Here is a 13,539-nt window from a genome sequence, read left to right as displayed (position 1 = left end):
TTTATTTTATATTCTACAACTTTGCTGAATTCATATATCAGTTCTAGCAGTTTTTTGGTGGAGTCTTTTGACCTTTCCACGTAGAGTATCATGTTGTCCGTGAAGAGTGAAAGTTTGATTTATTTCTTGCTTATTTGAATGCTTTTTATTTCTTTTTCTTGTCTGACTGCTTAGGTTAGGACTTCCAACACTATGTTGAACAACAGTGGTGAGAGGAGGTATCCCTGTCATGTTCCTCACTTTAGGAGGAAAACTCTCAGTTTTTCCCCATTGAGGATAATATTAGCAGTGGGTCTTTGGTATATGGCCTTTATGATCTTGAGTATGTTCCTTCTATCTCTACTCTCTTGAGGGTTTTTATCAAGAAAGAATGCTGTATTTTGTCAAATGCTTTTTCTACATCTATTGAGATGTGGTTATGCTTTCTTTTATGAATGTGATGTATCACATTGATTTGTGGATATTTAACCAGCCCTGCATCCCAGGAGTAAATCACACTTGATTGTGGTGAATAATTCTTTTAATGTGTTGTTGGATTTGGTTGCCTAGTATGTTGTTGAGATATTTTGCATCTATGTTCATCAGGGAAATTGGTCTATAACTTTCCTTTTCAGTGTAGTCTTTGTCTTTGGAATCAAGGTAATACTGGCTTCAAGGAATGAGTTTGGAAGTTTTCCTTTCATTTCTATTTTTTGGAACAGCTTCAAAAGAATAGGTGTTGACTTTTCTGTAAATATTTGGTAGAATTCCCCCGGAAAGCTATCCAGCCCTGCACTCTTGTTTTCTGGGAGATTTTTGATTACTGATTCAATTTATTTACTGATTATGAGTCTGTTCAAATTTTCTAATCCTTCCCATTTCAGTTTTAATATAGTTTTTACGTTGCTAGGAATGTGTCCATTTCTTCCAGATTGCCCAGTTTGTTGGCATATAATAGCTTATAATATTCTCGTATTGTTGTTTGTATTTCTGTGATGTTGTTTGTGATCTCTTCTCCTTCATTCATGATTTTATTTATTTGTGACCTTTCCTTTTTCTTTTTGATCAATCTGGCAAGGGGTTTACCAATTTTGTAAAGATCTTTTACCTCTTTCAGAGAACCAGCTTCTGGTTTTGTTTATCTGTTCTGTTTTTTTTTAATTTCAATATCATTGATTTCTGCTCCAATCTTTATTATTTCCCATCTTCTGCTGATTATTTGCTTATTATTTCCCTTCTTCTGCTGCTTATTTGCTGTTCTTTTTCCAGATACTTTGAGTATAAGGTTAGGTTGTGTATTTGAGCCATTTCTTCCTTCCTTAGGAAGGCCTGGATTACTATATACTTTCTCTTATGACCACCTTTGTTGCAGGCCAGAGGTTTTGGACTGTCCTGTTTTAATTTTCATTGGCTTTCATGTACTTTTTTTTTTTACTTGCCTCTTTAATTTCTTGGTTAATGCATTCATTCTTTAGTAGAATGTTCTTTAATCTCTAAGTGTTCATGGTCTTTCTAAATTTTTTTCTTCTGGTTGATTTTAGGTTTCATCGCATCATAGTCTGAAAATATGAATGGTATGATATCCATCTTTTTGTACTTGTTGAGGGCTAATTTGTGACACAGTATGTGATATATTCTGGAGAATGTTTCATGTGCACTCAGGAAGAATGTATATTCTGCTGCTTTAGGATGAAATGTTCTGAATTATCTGTTAAGTCCATCCAGTCCAGTGTATCATTCAAAGCCATTGTTTCCTTGTTGATTTTCTTCTTAGATGATCTGCCCATTTCCGTAAGTCGGGTGTTAAAGTCCCCTACTATTATGGTATTGTTATCAATGAGTTTGTTTGTGATTATTTATATATTCTTTCAAGTTGGGGGCATAAATAGTTACAATTTTAGATCCTCTTGGTTGGATAAACCCTATAATAATGATATAATGCCCTTCTTCATCTGTTGTTACAGTCTTTAAAATCTAGCTTGTCTGATATATGTATGGCTACTCTGGCTTTCTTTTGGCCTTTATTAGCATGATAGATGGTTCTCCATCCCCTTACTTTTCATCTTCAGGTGTTTTTAGGTCTAAAATGAGTCTGTTGTAGGCAGTATATAGATGGGTCTTCTATTCTTATCCATTCTGATACCCTATGTCTTTTGATCGGGACATTTAGTCCACTTAGTCCATTTACATTTCAATTGCTTATTGAAAGGTGTGAATTTAGTGCCATTGTGTGGCCTGTAGCATTGTTGTTTCTGGTGATATTCTAGTCTTAGTCTAGTCCTTTCTAGTCTTTGTTGCTTTTGGTCTTTTGGTCCCTTAGAATTTCTTGCAGGGCTGGTTATTGGTCACAAATCCCTTTAGTTTTTGTTTGTCTCAGAAATTCTTTATCTCTCCTATTTTGAATGACAGCCTCTCTGGATAAAGAATTCTTGGCTGCATATTCTCCAATTTAGCATGTTGAATATATCCTGACATTCTTTTCTGGCCTACCAAGTTTCTGTAGACAGGTCTGTTGTGAACCTTATCTGTCTTCCCTTGTAGACTAAGGACTTTTTCCCTTGCTGCTTTTATAATTCTCTCCTTGTCTGTGTATTTTGTGAATTTGATTATGATATGCCTTGGTGATGGTTGGTTTTTGTTGATTAAATGGAAATTCTCTGTTCTTCATGGATTTTTATGTCTATGTCATTCCCCAGATTAGGAAAGTTTTCACTTATAATTTGCTCACATGAACCTTCTGCCCCTTTTCTCTCTCATCTTCTGGGACTCCTATGATTCAAATGTTATTCCTTTTCAATAAGTTACAGATTTCTCTAAGTCTTATACTTTGATCTTTTGCCTTCGTTTTCTTCTTTTTTTCTGCTTATTTCCTATAACTTTATCTTCTATATCACTGATTCACTTCTCTGCTTCATCCATCCTTGCCATCACAGCATCCATTCGAGATTGCATCTTGGTTATAGCATTTTTTATTTTGGCTTGACTAGATTTTAGTTCTTTTATCTCTGCAGAAAGGGATTCTCTGGTGTCTTCTATGCTTTTTTTTCAACACCAGCTAATATTCTTATAATTGTGGCTTAAAATTCCAGTTCATACATCTTATTTATATCAGTTGATTAAATTTCTGGCTGTCATTTCTTCTTATTCTTTCTTTTGGGGTGAATTCTTCCATATTGTCATTTTTTAAGAAGAAAAAAATAATAAAATAAAAATGCAAAAAGAAAAAAGAAAAGAAAAGAAGCTGGATCCTAGGTGTGTCTCAGTCTTCTTGTTGAAAGTAGCTTGATAGAATAGAGAAAAAAGATAAAGAAAAGGAAAAAACAAAGTTAAAATATTTAAAAATTAAAAATTAAATGGTATATTTGAATAAAATAAAAGAAAAATAAAATAGAATAAAAATTTAAAAAGAAATAAAAATTTAAATAATAAAAAGAATTTTCTCTTTTTGTATCCAAGAAAGGAAAGAAAAGAGAAAGAAAAAAATAAACAAAAACAGAAGCAAAGAAAATGAACAAATAAAGGAACCAGCAAACAGAATGAAACGTGAGTGAAGTTACGTCCAGTTTCCCCTGTGAACTGAAACTTCACAGCATGCTGTAGTCCATAGACTAAGCAGGATTTGTCCTGGTCTTCTGGGGGATGTGCCTGGAGGACACAGTTGGACAGGGCTTGGTGTCATGGTTCCATTCTCCACTTGGTGGTGCTGCTAAGCTCACTGGTGTGGATCCATGGGCGTGTGTCTGTAGCACGTGAGTGGTAGAGGTGAAAATGGCCTCACCCAGCTCCCTAGTCTCTGGTGCAGGAACTTCGTGCTTTCACTGAACAGTGATCAAGTCCCCCTGCTTTGTCCCAGGTCTCCATCCACTCCCCATCTGTACCCCATTCGTGTCCAAGCTTTCCACCTGCCAGGTGGTGCTGCATTCCAGAGTTTTATCTCAAATGGAGCTGTGTTTCAAAACCCTACACTTTAGAGACCCCTGTGGATTGGATTCATGCTTATTCTCTGGGGGAGGGTTCTGTTGAGCAATGGCTGGGTGCTGGCTTGCCCCAGAAAATGTTTGTGCAATTGTGTATTGGCAGATGTTCAGAGTTTATGGAAAATTATAAGACACAGCCAATACCAGGTTTCACTGCTTTCTGGTGTCTTTATCCCAAAAGCAGCAAACGTGGCTGCTTTCTGGGTCTAATGGGACCTTTGCCCATGGGGATGCTGTGTGGCCTCTACCAAATGCACTTCAAGTAGGGGAATCGCTTATCCCCATGTGGCACATGGACCCCCTCAGACCATGCTGCCTGCTCCTGGTGACTTTCCCTACTTTTTCACCAGAGCACCCCCAGGCACTGAGCTTAGAGCCTTCAGACTCTGTGATCCACTGTTTATATACTGGTGGTATTGAAACCCTCTCCTTTCTCTCAGTGGTTTTGGGGAATAGATTTCCTGTTTAGTTCTTGTGAGTGTTTTTACTCTTTCTCACTCCCTTTCTTTCCAGAAACTTTCAGGGGAAGTGCTTTTCTTGTGTCATCCTGATGCACTCTCCCCCTTTCTCTTTCTCTCTCTGTTCTCTCTCTGCATAAATGACTCCTTATCCTCCACAGCTCCACAGCTTTTCTCTCCCCCAATTCCCCTCTCTGCAACATGTACCTGCAAAGTTATGTGGCTCAATTTATGCAGATTATTGTGTTAATCAAGCAGATCAATTTCCTAGGTGTTCAAAGCGGTTTGATGTTTTTCTAGCTGCATTTCAGGGATAAGAAAAGATCAGGGTCCCCATACTGCTCTGCCATCTTAACTCCCAGTCCAAAGTTGTCTTTATAATATTTCTTGAACTAATGCCAACATATATAGATATCTCCTCTGCCCCACACACCAATATATACTGAATCCAGAGGGTTCTTAGTGTTTGTACATGAAAGGTGAGTGTCATTAAGCAGTATGACTTGTCCCAAGAGTCTTTCTAAGAGAATCTTTACTTTGTGGAAGGGCTTGTGTTTCAAGGAACTCCTACTAAAACACATACACAACTTGAGAACAATCACACCTGTTAACAACTTTCCCATCTTGGCAGGATTTAGTTTGTCAATCAGCCAGAAAACCACAAGGCAGTGAAACACAGAGCTGCTTAGTGTTGGGGTAAGCCAGACCTGGGTCTGAAGCCAAGCTCTGCCACATGACTATCTAACTTGAGACATTTCATTCCATTTATCTGAACCTTGGTTTCCTCTGCTATCACATGGAATTGATGTAACAGCAGATGTGATATATTATGGGGCTCTTGTGAAGGTTAAAGATGATTTAATACATCTTAATGTAAATTTCATTGGGTAACATGCAGGTCACAGTTTGGCACTGGGTTTCATTGGATTGTTAAATCTGAGAAAAGGAAATTTCTTTGGACTAAAGCCAAACTGGGTTCAAATCCCAGTCTTAGTATGTCCTAGTTGTGAAATCTTAGACATGTTATTTAACTTTTTTGCTCCTCAGTTTTCTTTTTTATAAACCAATGATAAAGATGGACTCTACCTCATTAGTTAGGTATATATACTATATTATATAATATAGTATATACTATATTATATACTTTTTTAACATCAAAACAAACTAATGAGGTAGAGTGTATATATATATATATATATTGCTTAGAACAGTGTCTGGCATGTGTAAGTGCCATATGAATGTGAGCTATTATGTTTCACTGATTGTACTGGTTCCTTGGAGCACTATCCTCTCTACTTCCTTTCAACCTTCCCCTTCTCTCACCCTCAGCCTCACCATTCCAGACAGGACACTCTGGAGATTATCTCACCCACACTCCCACCTTTAGACAGCCTCCTGACACATGGAACTCTGGCAGAGAATTATCTCTTAAAGCTCTCCAGAGATTCAGTGGCCACTCTGAGAGCCCTAGATTGGCCTCACTAGTCCTAAAATCAGAACTTCTTTGCAGGCTCAGGTGTATCATATCCCAAAATGGGGAAAGTGGGGGCCTCCAAGTTAGCAAGAATATATGGTGAGAAGACTATTTGGGAGATGCCTTGGGGTCATATGGACCTGAGTTCAAATATCACACACATGGCCTGGGCCAACTCAGTTTCCCTCCATGGATCAAGTCATTTCCCTTTCTGGGGCTTCAGTTTTGTCTACTGAGATGAATGATGAATTGTGGGTGAATACCTACATCATAGATTTATGGTGGGAATTAATAAAATAATGCTTGCAAAGAACACAGTCTAATACCTAGCACATAATAGATGAGAATGCCTATTCTTACCATTAACAATAACAACAAAGGGTGCTTTTCATGCCTCCTATGCCAGACATTAATACCAACACCCCTTGAGCTTTCCATCCTGTCACGAGTTGAGTTATATCCTCCTCAAATTCATATGTTGAAGTTCCAACCACCAGTACCTCAGAAAGTGACCTTTTTTGAAATAAGGGATATTGCAGATATAGTTAAGATGTAGTCACACAGTAGTATGGTGGGACCCTAACCCAATGTGACTGTTATCCTTATAAGAAGGGACAAATTTGGGTATAGACATGCATGCTGGGAGAACATCATTTAAAAAAAAAGGAAAGAAGCAGTCTACAAGCCAAGGGACATCAAAGATTGCCAGCAAGTCAGCAGAAATTAAGAGAGGCATGGAACAGATTCTCCCTCACAGATTCACTGACACTTTGATATCAGACTTGTAGCCCCCAGAAATGTTGAATGATAAATTTCTGCTGTCAAAGCTACTCAGTTTGTGGTACTTTGTTATGGCAGCCCCAGCAAAAAATACACAGTTCAACAAACTAGCCTAGTTATTCTTACTGTGTCCTGGGAATTTATCTTCTTCCTCTGTTTCTACCATCCGTCCCAGAAATACAGCAGCAGCTGCTGCTTCTGGCATTCTGGTGACAATCTGTTTACAGATGCTCTAGGATCTGGCTTGGCACTGCTCTTTTTCCAATTGCCCACATGGTACTCACTATAGCAGAAACTTGTATGTGTCATAAAAAGAAGGAAGGAACCAGATGACTTAAAGCCACCAGAGTATTGCTTCATTTCAGTCACTTGTAAGTGACTATTTTTATTATCATTTTCTGCTTAGAGATGATCCCCTAATTAGGCAATTTTTATGACCTTTTTAGCCACAGACTCTATTCTGCCCTTTTTCTTCTTCCCCTCCAAATATAGAGTGCTATAAGATCAAGAACCAATTTTTCTGGATCTCTGAGCTGGGGGCTGTGAATTAGCCTGAGTGTTAGAGAAGAGCAGGCCAACTAATAGGGCTACAGCAAAGGCCTATGGGATTGGCATATATGTGAGTGGTTCTGTTGGTTCTGTTTGCATATATGTGAGTGTTTAGTTGTCACTGTTTCCTACAGAGGCTTAATCAAAATTATAATCTCACACCACAGCAGGAAGGAAATCCATGTGGCAAGTCATTTACCATCACTGAATTACATTTTCTCACCTGCCGTGTGCAAACAGAACTCACTGTTAGAGAAGGAAGAATGATTAGTAAGAAGGGGTTAGTGGGAAATAGAAGAGGAAGAAGTAAAGTTTGGGGAGAAATAGAACAATAAAAAAGAAAAAGAGAAACAATAAGAACAAGAGATAGGGAGATGAGACTAGAATGGCTTCAATATCCTCCCAGACTTTAGGGTGGGATTGGGTTGGAAACCTCTGTTAAGGGAAAGAAAGAAATCATCATTCTTGTACTGGATAATTATTTGCTAAGAAGAGCTGGTACATTTATCAAATGCCTGTTTCATACCAGGTCCTTTATATACACTATTTTCATTTAATTGATAAGGAAAATGAGGCTCCAAAAGCTTAATTCAAAGTCTGTGCTCATTCTACTCTGTCATGATGTCTTCCACTTGGTGCAGGCACATGTTTCTACATGTTTTTGGGTGGGGGTGGAGTCCTTAGCTAGATCTGAATACAAAATAATAAAAGGAAAAATTATAAGCTCCCAAGGACAAGTATCTGGTTTCCAGCTTTATCTTTGGTGTTAATGAAAAATTAAATTATGATAGAATAATGTATCTCAATGCTGTATGACATCATAGGACCTGCCCCTGCTTGTTGCTCTCCACATAGTAGTCATTTTCTAAGCAATAGCAACAATTTGGGATAATCACAATAGATCAGGGAACCAAAGGATAGCTGAAACCTGAAAGTGTTTCCCCAGCGGAATGAACATAACCCATGGCATGCTTTAGGAAGATGATAGGTCAATTTATATTAAAAAAATGATCAATACTCCCAGAAGCCACCCCTATAAGTTATCTGACTGCTAGTATATTTACTAACCTCGAAACAGGCAACATAACCAGATTACCCTTCAAAGTCCTTGTTAATTTTATCTTCTGAACTGTAAGATATTGGGGTAATTATTGGTTACTAATATTTTGGCCTCTGACAGAATTTCACTTTAGGTGAATTGGCACTGGTGCCTATGGGAACAAGCCTATTTTTAACCTTTTGCATTTTGATATCTTTGTTATTATTATGTGTGGGCCTAATACTTTTCCCTGGGTCATTTTGACAGAATAACTAATGAGAAAAAATTTTTAATTTTTTTTTATTTTGGAGATAGAGCACGAGTGGGGAGAGGGGTAGTGTGGGGAGGGAGAGAAAATTTTAAGCAGGCTACATGCTCAGCAGGGACCCAGACATGGGGCTTGATCCCATGACCCTGGTATTATGACCTGAGCTGAAATTAAAAGTCGGATGTTCCACCAACTAAGCCACCCAGGCACACTGAGAAAAAAAAACTTTTTGATAAACATTACAATGGCTTATTGTGTTGCTTTCAGGTAGGAGGCAAAAAAGCGAGATATCCAGTGAAGAAGCTGTCCTCAAGAGAAAAGGCTAAGGAATGGATCATGAGAGCCTCTAACCAAATGACACCCATGTTCATGGCATGTAACTTTGTATCACTTTTGTCCTTCAGTAAAAGAGTGAATCCACTGCAAATTCAATTAGGCACATTTATCACTCTTTGTCCCTTTGGGCCTCTAAGGGCCAAGGAAAATGCATACAAGTAATTCAAACCCAGAGAACAAATGAATTCCATGCACCTGTGATGAGCATGGGATGTTGTATATGTGTTGAATCACTAAATTGTATATCTGAAATTAATATTACACTGTATATTAACTAACTGGCATTTAAATATTTTTTAAAAGAAACAGTATAGAACCAGTTCTCCAAATCTGCCCAGTTCCAAACACTGGCCTTGAGAACATCCTACATAAAACATTTAATAGAGCCTGATAGAACCTGGGTTGCCTATAAACATGTGCTTGTTCTGTCACCAGACTGGAGCAATAGATGGAGACTCACCACCAACTTTTCTGCCCTCTGGATTTTCTGCTCTAATTTGGACAAAGAAGACCTGGCTTCGTTACCCAGATTACAGGAGACTCAAATCTATCCTCACTGCTTCTCAGATCTCTGAGGTTCTGCCCCTGAGTCAGGTAATCAGCAGGGTCTGTAGCCTTGAGGCTTAATCAGGGCTCCCTGCTCCAGATTGGAAATGTTTTCTCCAGAATAGAATTGAATGATTCTTTGAGAAGGGAGGACATCTAGTAAATCCCTTTCACTTACTTACTGTTGCAACTTTGGGAAAACTACTTTATTTTTTTTTTGTGTCTCAATTTTCTTCATCAGTAAAATGAAGATCAAATGAATAGAAGCTACTTCCTAGGGGCTTTGTGAGGATTAAATGAGTGAATGTATACAAAGCACTTAGAATACAACCTGGAACACAGTAAGCATATATGTCAGCTATGATGATTATGATCATGATGATTATCCTGCCTCTTCCATGTTACCAATGAGAAAACGAAGGCACAGAGAGGCGAAATCATTTGCTTAAATTTCCACAACTAGTATTAAAACCAAGATTTTAGCACAAGTCTCTTGACCCAATGCCCTTTCTTCTAAGCCAAGACAAAACCACCCATGCAGAAAATGATTTAATAGGCATCTCAGAACCAGTTTGGGCCAATTTTGGATTATTGGCCAAAGGTGAATTGTGTCATGTATGGATTATCACATTTTTAGCAAATATTCCAGAATCTACCACATAGAGGTACTCAATATTTCTTGAATAGTGAGTTGTTCTAAGCTTCTTCCATACTTTCTTACTATACAATAGCTGGAAGGCCAATTTAATGCCATGCTTTAAGATTTCATTTCCACCTGCATTCTGGAAATGTTAAAATGTGATTGAAGGGATTTGGGGGTAGTTCTAGGGGAAGTATTTACTGGCAGTGAAAGTTTGCTAAGCCCTGGAACCAGTGGTGTGCTCACAGATGTCTAACAATAAACTCTCTGGTGGGGTGGGTGCTTGAGGGGAGAGACCTAATTTGTAGCATGTTCCAATTTCAAACTATCAACTCCATGTTATTAAATGCAGAGTTGGGAAGAGATAGACTGCTTCTCACTACTATAGAGTAGTGCATTACTTACTGTATAGTATTTCCACCACACAAATACTATTATACATATGTTAATTATATATCATATATATGTATATACTACATTAATAATAATGCAGAAAAATAGTAAAATGTAGTAAAATATTTTGGAAGTGATGAGTTTTGAGTACTTATTACCCTTGTTTTAATATGATTTAATTGTAAGTTTATATAATTTAAATAAAAATTCATTTTTCATTTTAAAAATTATTTTCTTTAATTCTAGTAGAATTAACATACAGTGTTAAATTAGTGTCAGGTATACAATATAGAGATTCAACAATTACATACATCGCCCAGTTCTCATCAGCATAAGTGCCCTCATTTATTGCTGTCACCTATTTCAACCATCCCCTCACTGACATCCCATGTGATAACCATCAGTTTATTCTCTGTAGTTAGGAGTCTGCTTCTCGTTGAGTGACAGAATGGGTTAAAAAAACAAGACACATCTATATGCTGCATAAAAGAGACCCATTTTAGACCTAAAGACACTTGAAGATTTAAAGTAAGAGTATGGAGAAACATCTGTCATGAAAATGGATGTCAAAAGAAAGCCAGAGGGGCAATTCTTATATTGGACAAATTAGATTCCAAAAAAAAAAAAGACTGTAACAAGAGACAAAGAAAGACACTATATAATAATAAAGGGGACAATCCACCAAGAAGATAGAACAACTGTAAATATTTATGCACCCAACATGAAAGCACCCAAATACATAAAACAGTTAATAGCAAACATAAGGGAACTGATTTATGATGATACAATGATAGTAAGGGACTTTAACACCCCACTTACATCAATGGACAGATGATCTAAACAGAAAATCAATAAGGAAACAATGGCTTTGAATGACACATGGACCAGATGGACTTAACAGATATATTCAGAACATTCCATCCTTAAACACCACAATATGCATTCTTTTCAAGTGCACATGGAACATTCTCTGGAATAGATCACATATTAGGCCACAAAACAATTCTCAACAAATTTAAAACAATTGAAATCATACCATGCATATTTTCTGTCCATGGTACTATGCAACTAGAATTCAACCACAAGAAAAAATCTGGAAAGATCACAAATAAAAGGAGGCTAAATAACATGCTACTAAACAATGACTGGATTAACCAGAAAATAAAAAAAAAAGAAGAAATAAAAATGTAAATGGGAACAAAAAATGAAAACACAACAGTCCAAAACCTCTGGAATGCAGCAAAAGTGGTTCTAAGAGGGAAATTTATAGCAATACATATTTACCACAAGAAGCAAGAAAAATCTCAAGTAAACAACCTAACCTTATACCTAACGGAGCTAGAAAAACAATAAAACCTAAAACCAGCAGAAGGAAGGAAATAATAAAGATTAGAGCAGAAATAAGTGATACAGAAGATAAAAAAAATAGAACAGATTAATAAAACCAGGAGCTGAGGCATGGACAACGTTGGTTTGAAGACCTTCAGGATTGCCCTGGCGGAGCAGAGACAGGCCCTCTGGTTGGAGATACATGTAACACACCGACTTACTGTGACCTAGGAAAGGCCACCAAGGATGTATTCAACAAAGGATATGGATTTGGCATGGTCAAAATAGATCTGAGAACCAAGTCTTATAGTGGAGTGGAATTTTCTACTTCTGGTCGTGCTTACACTGATACAGGCAACCTAGAGACCAAATAAAAGGTCTGTAACTATGGACTTACTTTCACCCAGAAATGGAACACAGATAATACTGTTGAAACAGAAACCCTTTGGAGAATAAGTTGGCTGAAGGGTTGAAACTGACTCTTGATACCATATTTGTACCAAACACAGGAAAGAAGAATGGGAAATTGAAGGCCTCCTATAAGCGGGAATGTTTCAGTCTTGGCAGCAATGTTGATATACATTTTTCTTGACCAACCATCTATGCTGGGCTGTCTTAGCCTTTGAAGGTTGGCTTGCTGGCTATCAGATGAGTTTTGACACAGCCAGATCCAAACTGTCACAGAATAATTTTGCCCTGTGTTACAAGACTGCAGACTTTTAGTTGCACACTCATGTGAATGACGGCACTGAATTTGGAAGGTCTATCTACCAGAAGGTTAATGAGAAGATTGAAACATCAATAAACCTTGCTTGGACGGCTGGCAGTAACAATGCCCATTTTGGCATCACTGCTAAATACAAGCTGGACTGTAGAACTTCTCTACCTGCTAAAGTAAATAATGCCAGGCTGACTGGACTGGGTTATACTCAGGCTCTTCGACCAGGAGTCAAACTGACCCTATAAGCTTTAATTGATGGAAAGAACTTCAATGCAGGAGGTCACAAGATTGGGTTGGGATGTGAACTAGAAGCTTAATGTGGTTTCGAGTAAAGCATCTGATTTGTCCCTGGAGGTGAAGAGAACCCACTATGTTTTGGCCTTAAAATTCTTCTGTGAAATTTCAAAAGTGTGAATTTTTTATTCTTCCAAATAATTGTAATCCTCCCCACACTGAAGTCTAGAGATCACAAGTCTATCCTAAGAGAGGTACTTGAAGGCATGCCTGGAAGTTGTCATGTTTGTGCCACATTTCAGTTGAGTTCTGCAGTGTTATTTTAAATGTGTTCCTCAGCAACAATGTGGTGCCATGTTACAAAGGAAATGACTCAGTCCTCTAGTTTGTACATCACGTCCTGCATGTCCCACACCACTTTTTCCCTGAGCTTTTAATATATTGGTCTCTGTGCTGTAGTGGAATCTTTGGTTTTCCATCAGAATAAAATAAAATAAACCCATCACATCTGGAACATTACATAAATAAATAAATACATACATAAATAAACAAACCAGGAGCTATTTTTTTAAACCAATAAAAGTGATAAACTTCTAGACAAACCTATAAAGAAAAAAAGAGAAAGAAATCAAATAAATAAACCCACAAATGAGAGAGGAGAAATAACAGCTAACACAACAGAAATATAAATAATTATAAGAGAATATTATGAAAAACCACATGCAAATAAATTAGGTAATCTGGAAGAAATGGATAAATATCTAGAAACATATAAATTACCAAAAGTGATGCAGGAAGAAATAGAAAACTTGAACT

General features: G+C 37.4%; 1 pseudogene; it reads left to right on the top strand.

Annotated features, from left to right (window-relative positions):
• The first annotated feature begins 9,274 nt into the window (after positions 1-9,274).
• On the top strand, positions 9,275-12,894 carry LOC115506781 (annotated as a pseudogene).
• The last annotated feature ends 645 nt before the right edge of the window (positions 12,895-13,539 follow it).

Source organism: Lynx canadensis, chromosome X, assembly GCF_007474595.2.
Source record: "Lynx canadensis isolate LIC74 chromosome X, mLynCan4.pri.v2, whole genome shotgun sequence".
Classification (NCBI taxonomy): Eukaryota; Metazoa; Chordata; class Mammalia; order Carnivora; family Felidae; genus Lynx; species Lynx canadensis.
Note: the sequence above shows the minus strand (reverse complement) of the source record. Positions and strands in the feature narration are given on the sequence as shown.